This window comes from Falco rusticolus, chromosome 8, assembly GCF_015220075.1.
Source record: "Falco rusticolus isolate bFalRus1 chromosome 8, bFalRus1.pri, whole genome shotgun sequence".
NCBI lineage: Eukaryota > Metazoa > Chordata > Aves > Falconiformes > Falconidae > Falco > Falco rusticolus.
Genome location: NC_051194.1, coordinates 64031421 through 64043665, shown reverse-complemented (window position 1 = coordinate 64043665; position 12245 = coordinate 64031421).

Sequence of the window (12245 nt, the reverse complement as noted above, 5' to 3'; positions counted from 1 at the left end):
CTGCTTAAAGGGGATGACTTTTTTCTATATGTATATATACACAATATATAATATTTATAATTCCACATTAAAAAAACCCAGAACTTCTGTCAAGGTGTTTATGTTCAACACAATGAAACGCTAATTGAGGGACAGACCTGAATACCACTGAACATCTTTTCATGAGCTTCCATCTAAATTTGATGTAAAAATGTCATAAGACATGTATACAACAGTCGTTTTCTTTCTTTTTCACTGGGAGAGGCCACAAAATAAGTAACCCTAGAAGAAGGTACAAAATATTTACATTGAAGAAACAACTTTAAAAAAAAAAAAATCAATGCAGGCTCACCGCCAGCCTACATTGTACATGAGAGAGAACATGATAACAAGCCATTGCAGCAAAGGGGAAAAATAAGAATTAACAAAAGCTTATGGTTACACATCCACATCCTGTTACACAGACTGACCCAAGAAGACCAATCTAAAGACAATGGAAAAGGTAATTACCATGCAGTATGTTATTACGGGGAATCATTACTTCATGTAAAAATATGCTGCAGCTTTTTCATATTTTTTGTGAAATCATATGAAGTTTATTCGCTGGTTTAACAGCAAAGTACTCTTCTAGCTGGAATCTGCTGCAGCTACCAGAAGCTGTCTACAGCCTGTTGCACAGACAGATGTATATAATAAAGAACTTCATCCTTTCTAGAATGTCTTACACATTTCAGATTAGAGAGATACCTGTTGTCAAATGCATTTGTCTTCTGGTATCAAAAGTTTAAAGTAATTTAATTCTCCCCTTAAATTACAACCTTTGACACCTGAAGCCTTTAACCAAAAAGGGTCTACAGGGAACCTACAGGTTTTAAGTTTCCTAATCATCAGGCCTACTGGGAACACAAAACAAATCATATTTGTTTTGTCCACAAGACGTAGAGGTTTTAGAATTATGTATGGTACAGCTAGGGGAGAGTTTAGTTAAACTTCTCTCCAGAAGATAATATAATGTTGCATGTTTTTTAGTATTGTATTTCTGACTACTCGTCTCTGGATGCTTCTGAGGCATCTCTATCTATCTGCTTCTGTTTGTAAAAGTGAAGAGCCATGAATCATAAAGGAAAAAAGCCGTTGGTTTCGATAGTTTTTTAATATCTAATTTTTTTTTTTAAAGAGAATAATCAAAAAGGAAGCTTTACACGAAAAGTGTTTGCATAGAAAGTAAAAAAAAAAATCAAGATTGCTTGGTGATAAGTGTGTTTAACAGGTTTCCATATTAAGTTTTAAGAGGATCTGATGCATCCCACTGTACAAAGACACTGCAGTGTTGTCTACAATTACTTGAGATAGGGACAGATTTTTCAAGAACAGTCAAGGAATCCACTCAAGCCAAGAAAGGCAAGATAACAGATTAAAGAAAAATTCTGTTGTGTTTGCCTGAACACATGAGTCAGCAGATGCCTGCAGTGTCTACTTTAATGGGGGGTTTGTACACTCAACTTACTCCATCCTCAAGGCATACAGTTGTTTCTCAGTGGACGTATTTTGTATGATAAAACAGCTGAAAATCCAGTTGTCTTGGAGCTGTGCTGGAGTGAGTACAGTTTACATAAACCAGTAGTTTGCACCTAGACAGTACATTTTGGGAAGCTCTTAAAATTAAGTGTTCTGCTGGGTGCTGGAAGTGGTGCTCCTGTGCCAATTGACCATGGCTGATGAAGTGTGAAAACTGGCATCTTTTCCTGACACAGGAATATCTAATTTGCAAGACCAGAAAAGAGCAATAGGGAACAAGTTGTAATTTCTTCAAGTAAGCATTCACAATGATAGCAAATCATAATTAATTTTAGAATTGATGAGACTTATTCAAAGCTATTAATGATAAAATGTTTTGCTAGGTAATCAATAGTGATTTTTTTAAGTCTCAATGGTTAGTGTGACTGTGCTGTTATATCTTAAATATGAACTTATAAAACAAAAAAGCCATATATTAATAATATAATTTATTTATACAAAGATGTACTTGTTCACTTAAGTTTTGGCAATACAACGTCAAGTCACATTTTGCCTATAAAACTATTCCTAAGTTTTCAGGCTTGGGCGAGGGGGAAAGCAAATTTGAGTCAGTATGAAGCAAACACAGTCAAAAGGTCATGATCTTTAATTTAAAATATACTGTGTATGTTTTCAGTTTTTGTTAAATTAAAAAAAATACACCACTCAATTTAATGCCTCTTTAATTCTTGTTTTATCTTGCATCCTATTTTATTGAAAAAGCCTCACTAATACATTTTACTTTTTTTTTTTTTCTCGGTAGAATAAATGTTATGTCTTCTCTAACTTAGTAAGTACTTTTGCGATATACCTCTATCTCAATGATGTTATTGTTCCAGCTGAAGTCACTGATGAATTCTTTTCACTCTCTGATAGCACTTTCAGGCTAATCTGGTGTTTTTAATATTTAAAATACCACAGTAATGGAAGATTCCTGTCAATTCTTAGCTCCAAGGAATAATCTTTTATTTCAGCAGTATTGTTTGCCCAAACAGATACACCAATTAAATATGAAAAAGGGCAAAATCAGGACCTCAGTTAGGTCATGTTTAATGCTATTTTACAGCCACTGCTTACTATATAGACACAAGCTCAAGCCCTTGGAATGGAATATATTGATTCCTATATGGAGATCAGTGCTTATGAAGAAATCATTAGCACTGCAGAGAGCCACCCAAAAATTAGCAAACACCAGAATTAAGGTTAGTGGTCCCAGTGCGGTTTGATATGCTTTGGTGCAAACACTGCAGTCATGTAAAAAGCTATAGGACTGTGGCTCCTCTCACTGCACAGGATAATCCCTGTGAACAAGACTGCTTTCCTCACCTTGAGCGCTATCCCAATTCTCACCTTCCTCCAGACAGGACATTTTACTGTCACCCACCTCCTTGTCCTACAAGCTGTAACAAGGTGTTCTGGCACTCAGCATCTCTTCTTCTTCCTCCTTCCCCTACCTGGATCCTCGCTCACCAGCTGACATGGACCACGCAGCACAGGGGACCCCAGAGAACTACTGGACACCCTTGCCAGAATGGCGGCATTCTTTGCCACTGTTGGGGATGCTTCTTCCATTGCTCCTGCTATGGACATGCTTCACCCATTTGCTGCCTCTCCTGCAGGCTCAGCGCTTACCACTGTGCATTGGACTGGCATAGCTTCCTTCACCCCCAACCCAGGCATAGTGATAGGTCACTGCAAGCAGGAAGGAGAACTTCATTGCTCGTGGCTCTTCTGGTTGACTTTGACCATGATACAGCACACCTGCTCCACAGCTGCAGAACAGACTGAGTGGAGCCCAGGTTAGGTAATGGCTAGCATGAACAGGAGAGCAAAATCTGAGATACAGGTATGCTGCAAAGAAGTTTTTCAGAGGCATAGCAGGTAGCAACATTTGAACCAAATTTTGTAGACAGGAAAGAACATATCCTGATAAGGAAGTGGTTCTTTGACCAAATTTACCATCAGTTGTAAAAGAAGATGACATTAGAATTTTTCTAAGGAAGGATGGTATAATGTCACATGTTGGGGTTTTTTTGTAAATATTTAAACCCCTTTTTTTTCCTATTCTGATTTTCAAGGGTAGATGTTTGATGGGAATAATTTTCCTTATATAAACAAAGAATCACAACATGAGTCGTACACCCATCTTCAGATAAAAATAAGGTTAAAAATAAGGTTTTTAATGGGCAGAATCAGAAGATCCCAGAAGTGGTGCTACAACCTAGGCAAAACATAGAGTTTATTCATTCATACAATTCGTAAAGCTTTCTCAAGTTTCCCATGTTTAGTTGCTAAATTTTGTGGGAGGGAAGAGAATGCATGTTGTATACATTTTAACAGAAATTGTCTTAAGGATTTGGAGGAGTCTTAAAGATGAATTCTGATTCAAGTCTAATGATACTTAATAATAATGGCTCTTGTTTAAGGTAGGTGGTAATTCCACTTAATAAGAACATTTACCAATGACTGTCTTTTTCACAGAGCTCTTTTTAACTCCTCTGATTATCGCTTTTAGCATTTCTTTGGCTGTGACACACACATAGAAACCTAATTGTAGTTGTTGCTACCTTTCAGGCTATGTGAATTTACTCGTTAACTGCTATGAACAGTATGATCCAATAGGTGTATGCCATTCCCCCCTTTCTTTGGTAATTATCTATTAACAGGTACAATTTCATGCCAGCATACTATGTCACAGCCTTTCACATCACTGCTCGATCAATGGATATATTTTGTTAGAAATATACATTAGCACCATGGTTCCCATGCACTTACAGGCAATTCTGGGGGAACATTTGGATAATCATGAACTGTGCAGCTGCTGGGGAAGCAGCATTAGTGTAAAATGATACCTATTAGCCAGGAATTCTTCTTACTGAGGACAGAAAGCATTCTGGTAATATCCCAATTAAAAAAGCCTTTGTTATGATCTCTAATCTTGCCACCTCAGAAGAAAATTGCTAGCAACATCAGCAGTAGCCATATTCATATCAACTTTGCAGGTAAAGACTTTGGAGGGAATTTGGTCAGCATACCAGGCACAGAATATAGGCTATTCTGCCTGTTAATCAGACACACAACCTTCCTCTTAATGTGTAGTCCCTGAAAGATTTTGCATTACTCAGTAAGGTTTGGTCATAAACGAGTTAATCATGTGCAGTCTGGCCCACTGAGGGGATATGCACTAGCCTGACCATTACAGTACAGTAGCAGCCCTCCTAGGGCACATCTCTCTTAGTTTCAATGGAGAAATCATCAGTTTGCAGACTCCGAAACTGCTCTGTGATGTGAACCAAGCAGATAAATTAGGATGATCAGATTTGCTTCAGAATTTCACTCTCGATCCAAACAAAAATGCTAAAGCAGATGCACCCAAAGTCCATCAGTGTTAGAAGTACACTGCTATGTTTAGATGGCCTGTGCCTGACTGGCTACCCAAGGGAAGGGCGTAAAGAGCTATACCCACATCTGCCTCATTTCAAAGAAAGCTGATTTCCTATGAAAAAACTCAAAGCAGTGTTTCCCGGCAATATTTTTTGACAGCTTCTACACTGGCTTAAAGTGGTAGTAGATGAGAGCAGAGAAGGGTACCCTGTAAAGTCTATCCTTTTTGTACTGGAACTAAAATTACAGGCAGGCTTTGGCCTAGTCCTTGATACCACTTCCAAATACAAGCTTAAATGAAGCTAGATAGATGGATTTGAAAACTTGCTAAGAACATTGATGTCTGGTTGAGCCTTGTTCACGCAAATTTGGCCCATCTCTCTTAATTCATTAGAAAAAGTCATCTCAAAGAAAAAAAAATGCTATATAATTATGATCAAAATATAATCCTCAAAATAACTTAAATTCCTCTCATACAAATCGAACAGGATTTTAAGAAGATTCAAAATAGTTTCCATCGAGGATGAAATATATTTAATCTTTAATTGCAACATCTCTTGTTCCTTAATGGCAGGTTAAAAGGTATTCTAAGGACATGGAAAAAAAAAAGCTAATGACTAATCTAGATAAGCTTATTTTCCTAAAATTTTGCACTTTAGTTTGTGGGAATACTAACATGCATAAATTGAAAGCATTGTTAACCAGTTTATCTACTTTCTGAGTGGGGTTAAATACACTGGTAGTTAAAATCCATAGTCTACAGCACTAACTCCCACTGTACCTTCCAGCAGGGTTAACACAAGTGAAACATTCTGCAGGTAAATGGCCAGGAGAGTTTTACTCCCAAATGGAGAGATTTACAGACAAATTCACAATAAAAGTGGAAAATTATACCTGTGTTGGGCAAACTTCAAAAGACACCTCTCTACACTGTGGTTTGGAAGAATCCTCTTAAATGTAACTAGTTACCCTCTCTTCATTTAATCTCAGATGTACGGTCAGACTTGGTAGCAAGATCTGGGGACATTAAAAACTGAAGCGTAACTCTTCAGGCTATGCTGCTGTCAAAAGACAGCTGGACTTTTCCCGCATATACTCTGCAAGTGCGATGTCCAAGATGCCAAGAAGTATTTTTATGAGTAGATATTATACTCGGTGAGGCTCAGTGTACCATACCTGAACACAGCATTTCTCAAAGGTTTATGATTTTGGGGAGGATAGGAAAAGCAAAAAGAAGAATTATGTTTCTTGTTTTGTAAATCCCTGAGTCCATAGTGTGGATCAAAATTTACACTGTATTATTTCCTGTGAGCCACTGCAAGTAAAACAAATTGAATTTAAACTACTTATTGGTCCAAATACTTAGAAAACCTTGATCTGAATGGAAGGCAAAAGGTTAAAAACATTTCAGAGCTCACAAGTGCTCTGAGATTGTATTCCAGAAAATGAAGAAAAAAAGAGTGAATTACAAATGTAGCAAAATAAAAAAGAAACAAATAAAAAAATCATAATCACTGACACAGGCAAGATAAGTGATCTTACAAAGCTTGATTCTAACTGAAACATTAATATGGAAAAATATCTTCATGTTACATAAAAACAACTCAAATCTAGTGCTGTCAAGATTAGCCACTCTTTTTAAAAATCACTGCCTTGAGTTCTTGTTCTTCCCACGTGCCTAGTGATACTTTAAAAATAATAGAAGTTTTCAGAGGAAGGGGCTCCCTTTGTATAATTATTTGAAATCTCCAGATAAAATACTCTGTTTCATTATACAAACAGAATATGATGAAGTGTTGCCCATTAAAGGTTACCAGGCTTATTTCTCTAGAATTGATAAATAAATGTCAGAAACTAAATATTTAAAAAAGGATATCAAAGTCTGAGGTTGTAAAATGCACTACTTTCATTCATCTCTGCAACTGGTATTTTGCAGTTGCAATTCTCCTTTCACCATTAAATTCCATATTCACTTCAATCAAGTGACACGCAAAGTAAATCAAACCATAATGCATAGAATGAGACCAAGCATCAACTTCCTGTACTCCGCTGCCTTCATCCCATTTCAGTTCTCTTTTGACTCCTATTTAGGTACTTAACTCATGTGAAGGAGGAAGGAAAACACTGGAAAAGACAACACTTCTTGGTATGTTTGATGCCTTCATAACCATCCTGAACTGATGCCAGCTGGAGCTGCAGCTGCAGCAACTCTTCATTCACAGCAGAAAGGTAGATGGTAGGTTGCTATATATTCCATTCACTACAGTTCTGTACAGTACATTGTGGGAAAGAACAAGACAAAGTAAAGCAAATGTTGATTATTTTACTGTAGTGTTCAACTATTCGGAATAGTGTTTCTAAGCAAAAGAAAAAATCAACCCCAAAACTGCTAAAACCAAAGCAGCTGTCTTACCTGAATTGGGAAAACTGCATATATGGTGTAAATTGCCACATGCACAAAAAAGAAACCAAAAAAATGGTAATGGGCAATAATAAAATGTCTTGGCTTCTTTACTGTATGTCTGTGTGCTGTTCTACTTCAAATTGCTGAAGTCAATAGAGAGAAAAGCTGATGGCCTTTTGGAGTATTGGATATAAAACACAATGAAGAAAATTACAACATGACTCATAAAAATGTCCCAAATTATCTGGAATAGATTAGCAACATCCTATCTACAGTGAGATTCTTCTTTACTTCCTTTTATATTTGGAATTTGGAAACATATAATGACATTTGAAGAATCAAGTCGTAAAAGGTAGGATCAAAACCCAGAGCCATTTTCTCGGATGGCAGTCAAATGAATTGTGAAAGGAAGAGAACCTGTTTACCTTATAAGATCATGGCAGCATATAGGTGTTATTAAATTGCACTTATATCCATGTAGCTTTACACTTCCACAGCAAGCAAAGCCTGTTACTTTACCTTTCTTGCAAGTATTTTTTCCCACCTGTTTCATAATACATGTCAATTGTTTATAGTCTTTTTTACTGATTTATTCCTGTATGCAGAACTTTATATTCAGTTCAGTGAAGTATGTACAATATAATATTATGATGTCATGGTTTAACCCTAGCCAGAAACTAAGTACTATGCAGCCACTTGCTCACTCCCCCTGCCAAAGGGATGGTGAGAAGACTCGGAAAGGAATGTAGAACTCAAGAGTTGAGATAAGAACAATTTAAAAATTAAAATAAAATAGAATAGGATAGAAAAAATCCAAAATGATGATGATGATGATGATATCCCTTTGGTGTAAAATATCCCTTTGGCTAGTTCGGGTCAGCTGTCCTGGCTGTGTCCCCTCCCAGTTTCTTGTGCCCCTCCAGCTCGCAGGGCCTGAGAAGCTGAGGAGTCCTTGACTTAGGATAAACATTATCTAGCAACAACTAAAAACGTGTTATCAACACTGTTCTCACATCAAATCCAAAACAGCACTGCACCAGCTACTAAGAAGAAAATTAATTCTATCCCAGCTGAAACCAGGGCATATGACTAATGCAAAAGAATATTAAAACCCTAAAATTTATCAAGCTCAGGATAAGCACTAAATTTTTGCTTGACTAAAGGGAACATAGTAGGAAAAATGAGATGAAAAGCCAATCAAAGCTGTCACATTAAGTTAATGAGGACTGATAATTTTCACTCAACTAACTGGAGATCTATTAATATTTCCACGTGACACGTATCTATGGTGTTTTGTTGGAAGACTATGCTTTTGTATGTAAAGAAATCAGATTTCTCAGTAGACCTATTTAGTATTTCCTATTAATAACCACATTATTAGATTTAGCAAAGGATTGTAATATAATTCTTCCATTTGCTAGGGACATTTATTAAAGTACTGGTAAACTTTACAGTTTTACTCAGATGCTACTACATTTTTAAGTACTTTTCCACATCTGGCAATTTTAACAGTATCTTTCATATTTTAATTTTGACAAGTTCCATCAGAAATGGAACTTTTATGCAGCAGTTTCCAGTAAGTTTTTCCTCCTTGAGGACATGTAAAATAAAATGCACACAAATGCCTTTATAAATAAAGCCTATATATGCTCTGAAGCAAGACAGAAAACAAACCAGTCTTACACAGTGACTTAGTTCCAATCTATGTCATGCTGACCATTGCTTTTGGCAAGTAAGGTATTTTTCAACTAAGCTATAAAATTTAATTGTGTCTTCAAATCTGGAAGAAATCACTTATTGCCCTCATATATTTTGAACTAGAAATCATCCATAGTAATGTTAATATTCTGCAACAACAGTCAGAATGGGAATGCTTTTGTTATGTAGTAATAATCTACTACCCTGGGAAAATACTACCAGGAGAGTAGTCCAATGATTTAAGTCTCTTGTTCCTCTGGATCACCCACTGCTTGCAGGTGGGGAAAATGTGAAACAGGAAGCAAATGAGCAACTCAGATAGGAGTAGAGCAGCTCAGCTTGATGGAGCCATAGGACACAGTGTGTGAATCCCCCTCACCCACCCCAGCCCTCAGAACCCCCCAGAGACCAACAGAGCCCCCAAGTACCCTGCAGTGCTCCTCACAGACCCCTGAGCAACCCGGTACATGCCCAGTGAACCTAGTACCCCCTAAAGCCCCCATATAACTCTCCCAGTGCCTCTGACAGCCCTCTGAATACTATTCTAGAGTCCTGCAGTACCCTGCCAGGGCCCCCAGTATCCACGCTGTAATGACTGCAGGGGTAAGGGGTAATGGATGCCAGTGCAGCCACTATGAGGAGGAATGGAGGACTGAGACAAGAGGAAACAAGCAAGGGCAACCAGAAACAAAGTAGGATGTAGAGACAAAGCCCAGAGAGAATGGTGGAAATTGGGATGGGGTGAGGAGTCATGGCTCATCTAGAAGGGTGATGTGCCCAGCTAACCCAAGAATGGTGTAAGAAAAGGGCCTGTAAGATGGAAATGTTGTATCAGAGAAATACATACACCATTTGAATAAATGGAAAACTTCCCAGAAAAGACACGTTTCCTTCTGCATTTTTCACGTGGCACTGGCTGTAAATTTTTTTACTCAGTGGCACTCCGTAGGTGACCACCACAATATGCTTCAAAGCACTGTTAACTCTGTCAGAAGGCCTCCTCAAAGTCCTTGAATACAGAAGAGATCTTGGCTTTTTGATTGTTCTGGCTAAAGCTCAAGGTGTAGAGAATCCATTCACAAGCTCCTAAGTGAAATCACTGAGTACCTCTTAATAAATTACAGATTTATTTTTTCTTTTTAATACAGTGGTAGTCTATGCAACAGAGACAGAAATCAGTATTTTAGTAACATCCTGAGAGACATTTTTATGAAATTGAGTGCAGGAAGTAAGTAATCTTTCATCAGGCACAGTCTGGCTGTCCCTGCCTGAAAACAATATATTAATGCTCATATTTCCATGAAAGGATCTTAAGATGCTGGTAGGAAAGCTAGCATTATTATCTACAGATAACTAATAGAGGCAAAAAGAGGTAGCATGTCTTTTCCAAGATCAGGTGAAATAGTCTGTTGGCAGGCCCATGTATTACTCATAAAATCATCCTTGTCTTTTTGTGCCTGGAGAATTCCTTTCCTCCTTTCTCCTCCCAAATATTTTTTTCTCTCTACTTTTCTCTCTTCTTTTTCAGTTTATTCTTCCTCACTTAACCTCTGACTTTCTCTGATGCTATTAAAAAAGGACAAAAGGCAAGAGCCTACAGGAACCAGAAGCCAGACTCTTGTCTTTGTCCAGCATTGCCTTTTAATTTGTGGGAGAAAACAGTAGGAGAGATGGTTTCATGCTGTGGATATTGCTGACATGTGGAGTCAGGAAAAACAGATGCACTCCTGACTTCCTTTGAGAGTGACTCCCTGAGCCGGGATACTATTCCCTTAATGAAGCAGCCACACAGTGCTAGGGCAGCCCAGCAACTTCTGTTGGAATATTTAAGTCCTGTACACATGGCAACATTTTCTGCCAGCGCTACTAGTAATCTTTTTAAATTTATAGATGTGTTGGATTTACAAATTTTAAATTATCAGAATCAAAAATAGCTCAGTCTTTCTCATTTATTTGCAAAAGTCCTATTTTTGTCACAGCTGCCTTACTTTAAATGTACATGTCCCAGATTTAGGTTTTTTAACTTGAGGAGGAGGTGTAATGTACGGAGATGCAATTAAAACTATGTAAAATTCACTTTCACTATATTCTTTCAGTTGTTCTGGCTTTAAATTCCCCAAATCAAGATACAAAGCACATGAAAGGCTTGGCCTATTCTGCCTTTCACGTCATTAAAATGTAGTGCTGTTCTTAGAATAAGCTTTGTTGCTGTCTTATAAATATTCATAAAAGTCAATGAATGCAATTCAGCGGAGTTCTGTAGTCTCCCAAAGTATTTCTAAAAAGTCTCATCAGCTCCGCTGCAATTGCGTTTACTTTTATTCAGTTTTCTCAGCTAGCTAAAAAACTCACTGCTGAGAGTAAAGCATTACGTTGTTATATATCACAGACACAGAATTATTAGAAACTCTTTTAGTTTGGTTTTTTTTTATTCCCTGTGGTAACAATAATGTTGCAGAAGCTGGTGGATGTTGAAGCAACGCCAGAAAAAGCAAGGAGCAGTGTAGGGTGCTGTAAGGATTGCAGGTCAGTGCCCTGCCTACACTCAGTGAGAGTTAAATGATGTAATTTATATGGAAAATGCTGTTCAGTTTAGGTTAGATCAGTATGAATTGCCTAAAGTAAACTTAAGCAAGACACAAGGATTTGAATTCTACTAGAATATAATTTAATGTTGTTATCAAGATAATCTTCCTTGAAGTTTTTAAAGCGTCCAAAAAAGTAAAACGGGAGATAAATCGACCCTACAGTGATCCTGACATCGTACCTCAGGGTTGAGCTGCTGTGCCTTAGCCTGTGAAGGTTCTATCACTTTGAAAAACAGCTTTCTCACTAGGGTGGCTCTCCCAGCACGCATTTGTCTGCATTCCAGCTCTCGCCATCATCAAACGAGGGATTTTTGTTGGGCTGCACGTTGTAACTACACTGATTATGAGTTTGAAATTTGCATCACTCCACCCTCTCTGACCTGTTCAGCAGCAGAGCCATTTTCAGGGCAATCTGCATGTGTGAACAGGGTGAAATTACAGAACATGGGAACAGGTTGTAGTGCTGCTCATGAAGTGACCACAGAGGTGCATCTGACATGAGCGTTGCTGCCAGTGCTTCTCCTCCAGTTCAGTAAGGGCTGAAAAAATAGAGCTGGAATATTGTTAGGAGCGGTGATGAAGGCGTTATTTTGCAGTCCTCCCTGCTAGCAGACCCCAGATTACATCCCAGGGCA